Consider the following 6702-nt stretch of genomic DNA (forward strand, 5'->3'; position numbering starts at 1 on the left):
TTAGAGTTACAATTTGATTCATTCCTAGCAAATTTCAAGAAAAAATGTGTGTGACAGTTTGCCGTGTGGATTCAGAGGGATGAAGCTTAGAAATAATTCACAACCAACATCTACTTCCTCCTTGCTTTCTTTCTTATTTGAATTCAATTGAGCACTTTTAGCCTTTACACCTCTTGCTACATCACTTGGTTCGTCACTTGGTTGTCACTTGCTCTTCCCCCCCCCCCCCCCCCTTTTTCCTAAGTGTTAAGGGAATCCTTTTTAGGATTTGTGAGGGAAGGAGGAGGGCTCGCATGGGCTGTGTGGGGCGAGCTACTTGGCCAACAGCCAAGTATAAAGGTTAGGGTTGTACTCAAACTGGGCATGACGATCAAGTTCGCATGGTTGTATGGAAGCTTGGGTGATGTAGGTCAAGACGTCATGAAAGATGTCCCCGGAGTTGAGGCGACTAGCAACATGCAATTCCTCTTTTGTGAGGAATTGGTCAATGTACGGGTGGGCCAATACCTGATCATCTAAGTGTAATTTGCGTGTAATGGCCAAAACTCTAAATGAAAGAGGTGCCACATAAGTAGGGTTGCATTCAATTGTTTTGATTGCCCTCCTTTGCTCAGCATTGCTCATGATCCAGCAGCCTTTTTTCTCCCATTGGAGTCGTAAGGCATTCCACAGTTGTAAGAATGGAGAAGCAGAGCTGGCAAGCTGTGTGAGCTCCTCCAGTTCTCGTTCAGGTGTAGAGCGAGCAGGCTTGCGGTACAAGGTGACTAGTCGTTTGAGAATACCTTGCTTCTTTGAGATTTCTCCATTAGCGATTAGCTCGGCTGCAATTTTGGGAAATTTGATGGTCATAAACTCGTAGTCTTCCCAAGTGCACAGCAACGCGTGAACACTAGAAGCGAGTGGTTCATCAAGAAGTCCTAGGTCAAGCCTCTCATAGCTTCTAGAAAATGTAGTGAAGGTGTCATCCAACTCCTTAATGCATGTCACTACGTCATTCCCCGAGGTCTCAGATCCTTGGCCGCTGAAAGGAAAGATCATATTTCATACGAAGGCTTAAGACTTGCTGGTGGTGATGGCGCAGTTGGGCTGGACAGTGGTGATTCCCTTGATGGCGTCACCAATGGGACTTTGCACTCTGGAGCACTTGGAGGTACTGCAGTGGGCTTTTGTGGCATAGGAGGCGTGATGCATTCTATTCGAGTCAGCATGGGGGTGTGCACCTCCTGTATCCTGGATGGTGTTGGGACATCCGACTTGGGACAATGAATGTGTTGGGGGTCCTCAATCATCACTGGTGCTAGTTCGGTGTTCTTTGCGATTTGTGCTTTGCATGTGCCAGCCTGTCCAGCTGGAGTGGGGTTGCTCAGAGTTGAGCTTCTTGAGTGTCCACCCTTAGGCACCCATAGTATCCAGGGGTTGCCCTCATAGTATCCTTGTGCTCGCAGGAGATCTTTTGATATCCATCGTGGCGTGGCAGTGCGCCTATGTCAATAGCATCTGGGCTACCTCTTAGGCTGCGACTGATAGGTTTTGCGTTTAGGAGCATGTTTCTACGGTGTACCAGAAGGTGGCCCTCGTCGTTTTGGCACCCATATGCGCATGGGCTCTTTGGCCATGTGAATGGATTGGGTGGGTTTGATTCTGGAAGTTGGAGTGTGGGGTACGATATCCATGCCCTTCTCCTTAGGCTTGGTCATGGGGGTCTCTATCGGTGGCTCTGCAGTTGTAGAAGGTGCACGATGGCCCTTGCTGAAAGTAGTTACTATGCGCACATTGCCTACGGCAAGATGGATGCTATTTAGGTTGTAGTACACATTGTAGCTTGTCTACTTTTTGAATGTGCGGCCTAGAAGTGATTTATCACCGGCCCCCTTAGCGTTTGGTAACACATAAAAGACGACTGGGACACTTTTAGACTCGACGGAGACAGCCACTTGGCATTTTCCTAAGAGAGAGTAAGTGTTGCCCCCAAATGGGCTAAGTTTTGCATTTGTGGGCTGTAATTTAGGCTGACCAATGTGTGACCAATGGTCACGCATCAAGATATTACGGTCGGCACCTTCGTCGATCAGGGCATCAAAAGAATATGTCCGTTCTACGGTGATTGTGATTCGTAGGTAGGTGGGTGCTAATACTTCTTCATCTTGATCTATTAGTTCAATAATTGTGGCCACGCAGATGTTGACAAGAGCTTCATGCATAGGTGGCTCGTGAAATGGATGGGAAGGAGGATAGTACTTTTTCAAGCGACTGCCATTGAAGAAGCCTATTCCTTCCCCTTCGAGCGTCTCCAACTCGACATTGCCCATTCTTCTAATTGCACGCACCCGGAAAGGTCCCAGTCCTCAAAATTTTATTTTCTGTTTGTGACCTTTCACCGAGTAGAGTAGGACAAGGTCTCCTTGATCAAAGTTGCATTGGTTGACATGCTTGTCAAACCACATCTTTCGTCGTGCCTTCTCATAGATCAGAGCATGGGTGGCTAAAAGTCAGATCTCCGTGAGACGCTCTAACTCCATTAAGCGATTAATCCAAGCCTCTCTTCCCTCCCAACACTCCTAAGCTGCTATTCTTAAGCTAGGGACAAAGAAATCTCAAGGTAGAATGGCCTCCATTCCGTAGGTCGGCCTAAAGGGAGTTTGTCTGACAGCCATCTTATAAGCTGTCCGATAGGCCCACAAGGCCGCCATCAATTTATTATCCCAGTCTCTTTGTGATGTGGATACTATCTTAGTAAGCATGTTGACTAGGATTTTATTTGTGGACTCCGCTTGGCCATTTGCTTGAGGGTAGTAGGGAGAGGACCTTCTATGAATGATTAGGAAGGTTGAGAGCAGGTGGGATATCACTTCATTAATGAAGTGTGTGCCATGATCACTCACTAGTTCAATTGGACAACCAAATCGTGAAAAGACCTGCTCCCACAGGAACTTCGCAGTGGTTCTAGCATCGTTCTTTCTAGTGGCTCTTGCTTCCACCCACTTCGTCAGATAATCCATTGCCACAATGATGTAGCGTGCCTAAGAGTATTGCGTCGTAGGACTGATAGGTCCGATGAAGTCAATGCCCCATTTTTCGAAGGGCTATCATGCTATTACAGGGGTTAACTCCATCTTATCTTTGTGCGCTGGCACCTTAGTCCTCTGGCACTCATCGCAGTGTTTGACAAACTTAGTGGCGTCATGGAATAGGGTGGGCCACCATAGTTGGGATTGTAGCACCTTACGGGCGGTTGTATCCCCACTAAAGTGCCCGCCAGCTATCCCGCCATGCGCCTCTCTCAATACATCGTGCATCTCGTGCTCACACACACATTTACGCAACAACCCATCCTATCCCAACCTATAGAGTTGGCCAGCAATCAATTGGTATTGCTGGATTTTTAAGATAGGTCTCCTTAGCCTGGCTTTCTCAATAGGCCTCTCAGGCAAACCATTCTCTAGCACTTGGAATACATCATCGGCCCAATATAGCGTCAAATCAGTCCTAAACAAGTCTCCTTTGCTAGACAGGCCTGTACATCTGTGTATCCAAACACATGTACATATGTACCTACCTCATAGAAAATTCCATAATGTAATGTGGACTTCACATATCTCAATATGCGTCTGACTGCATCCAAATGTGGCTTTCTAGGTACTTGCATAAACTGACTCACAAGACCAACAGTGTAGCTCAAGTCTGGCCTTGTAATGGTCATGTAGATCAAACTCCCCACTATCCTCCTGAACATAGTAGGGTCTTCTATCTCATCCCCAACATCAGCACTCAACTTTATATTCTGCTCCAACGGGACTGAAAGTGGTTTGCATGCTGTCATACCATACTTGGACAACATATCCAAGCCATACTATCTTTGGGACAGCCATATACCATCATCACATATGATCATCTCAATGCCAAGGAAGTACCTTAGCTCACCTAAATCCTTCATCTCAAACTTCTTCAAAAAAAATTCTTGACTTCAACAATCCCACTATCACTATCACCTGTAATAATCAAGTCATCCACATAGATGACTATGATGACCAAACTTGCATCTCCCTTTCTCACATAAAGTGAGTGATTAGCATCAGAAACATAAAATCTAATATTGACAAGATACTCTTTGATCTTGTCAGACCATGCTCTAGGTGCTTGCTTGAGCCCATAGAGCGCCTTCTTCAACCTGCACACATACGTGGGATGCTCCAAATCTTCATAACCTGCTGGCTGATTCATATACACTTCTTCCTGCAAATCACCATGCAAGAAGGCATTCTTCACATCCATTTGATGCAATCTCCAACCTTTAGCTGCTACCAAAGCAATGACACATCTGACAGTTGCCATCCTAGCAACTGGAATGAAGGTTTCATCATAATCTATGCCATATGTCTGGGCATAGCCTTTTGCAATCAGCCTAGCTTTGTACCTACTAATAGAACCATCTGCATTGTGCTTAATCTTATAAACCCACTTACATCTAATAGCTTTCTTGCCCTTTGGCAATGATACTAGATCCCAAGTCTTATTGGCCTCTAATGCAGCCATCTCCTCATCCATTGCTGCATCCCAATGAGCATGACCAATAGCCTCCTCAAAACATGTGGGCTCAACATCCTCAATCACTTTCACCATATAAACATAATGGTGAGCTGCATAACCTTCAAAACCAAATCTGTTAACAGGGTATCTCACCCTGCTAGACCTGCGTATCACTGGATCACTCAATGGAGTCTTTGCATTGATGCATGCTCTCTGCACATTTGGAGTCCTCACTGAAGGAATGCCAAGCTCATCATCCAAGTCTCTGAGCCATTGGAGTCTCCATCAAGAACTACATTAATGCCATCTGACACTTTATTCTTTCCTTTGTCTTTACCTGTAGTGCTACTAGATGCACCTGAAGATGTAGAGCTACTTCTTAGTCTCCCAGACCAAGGACTACCAGATGATGTCTTTGGTCCACTAAGAGTCCGTGATTCTTGCATTTCAGCCTGCAAATGAGTGTCATGATCATCATCATCGTCATCCAATGCATCCACTAGATGCATATCAACTGCTCATTTCATCAAAGATGACATCCCTGCTCACTCTGAACTTACATGTGATAGGGTTATGACAACGATACCATTTCTGCTCTAAAGAGTATCCAATAAAAACACATTTTTCTGCCTTTGGATCAAGCTTCTTTCATAGCTCATCTGGCACATGAATGTATGCAACACAGCCAAATACCTTCAAGTGTGATACATCAGGCTTCTTGCCAGTAAAGCATTCTTCAGGAGTCATACCATGAACTGTAGCTGTGGGAGTACTGTTCATAATATAAACAGTAGTATGAACAGCCTCAGACCAAAAATGCTTAGGCATATTCTTTTCAGCCATCAAGGCGTGTGCAACTTCTGCAATATGCCTGTTTTTCCTTTCTGCAACCCCATTTTTCTATGGGGTATATATGCATGTGAACTATCTCTTTATCCCATGAGACCTCAGAAAATCACTGAACTCATTTGAGAGGTACTCTCCCCCTCCATCTGACCTCAAGCACTTTACTTTCAAGAATGTTTCTCTTTCAACTGCAGCCTTGAAAGTTCTAAAGTGCTCAAACGCTTCACTCTTTTCCTTCATAAAATATACTCACAGCTTTCTAAAACAATCATCAATGAATGTGACAAAGTATGAACTGCCTCCACAAGAGATACATTTTGTGTAGGTCCTCCAAATATCTGTATGTACAACATCAAGGATATCTCTGTCCTGTGAAAAGGGTTGTCTTGCCTGCTTACCAAACTGACATGCTTTGCATACCTTATGAAATTCTGCAATTCTAAATGTAGGTAAACCTATAACCAACCCTTTGGATTGCATTAATTTCAGCCTTTGTACATTTGCATGTCCAATGCGTTTGTGCCAAATTTTAATATATGCAATAACACCTTTTCCTTTAGCATACATAGCAGTATTCATAGTAGGAATTCCAGCATCCAGAGTAAAACATACGTCCAACTCTACTTCCCTTTGCAACCAACCTGCACTTGTCATTGAAGTCTTCTACAAAGCAGCCCTTTGCATTAAATCTGACTTGCAGCCCTTGCTCTACCATTTGACCGATTGACACCAAGTTCTTTGTAATAGATTGCACATATAATACATCTGAAAGACTCTTTGTCTTACCATCATGCAAGGACAAGGAAACTTTTCCAATGTGTGAAATTGGGTGGCATGAATCATCACCCGTCTACAGATAACCTGTATTTTGCAAATCCTGCAACTCTCCAAAGCATTCTGCATGGCTAGTCATATGATTGGATGCACCTGAATCAACATACCAAACATCATCATGTGTTCCCTTTCCTGTAACAGCATTCAGCATATGCTGCATAACAAACAGACGTTCATTTTTGTCTTCATTTTGTCGTGAAGACGATGCATAGTTTCCTTGCTGCAACTTACCACTGCGAATATCATCTTTCTTAGCATAACATTGGACTGCAATATGACTTGTTTTGCCACAGTAGTGACACACAATACCAGAGTTGCTAGAACCTTTGTTTTGCCATCCACCTCTTCCTCTAAAGCTTCCCCTGCCTCTAAAGTTACCACAACCTCCTGAAACCTGCATATCACCAAATTGCTCATTCAATCTGTTTTGCTGGTTGTCACTACCATGTCATGTACCACGGCCTCTTGAAGAGGATCTACCATGTCCCCTTCCTG

Source organism: Lygodium microphyllum, chromosome 11 (assembly GCF_053477565.2).
Source record: "Lygodium microphyllum isolate KBCC chromosome 11, Lygodium_microphyllum_v1.1.10, whole genome shotgun sequence".
Lineage (NCBI taxonomy): Eukaryota > Viridiplantae > Streptophyta > Polypodiopsida > Schizaeales > Lygodiaceae > Lygodium > Lygodium microphyllum.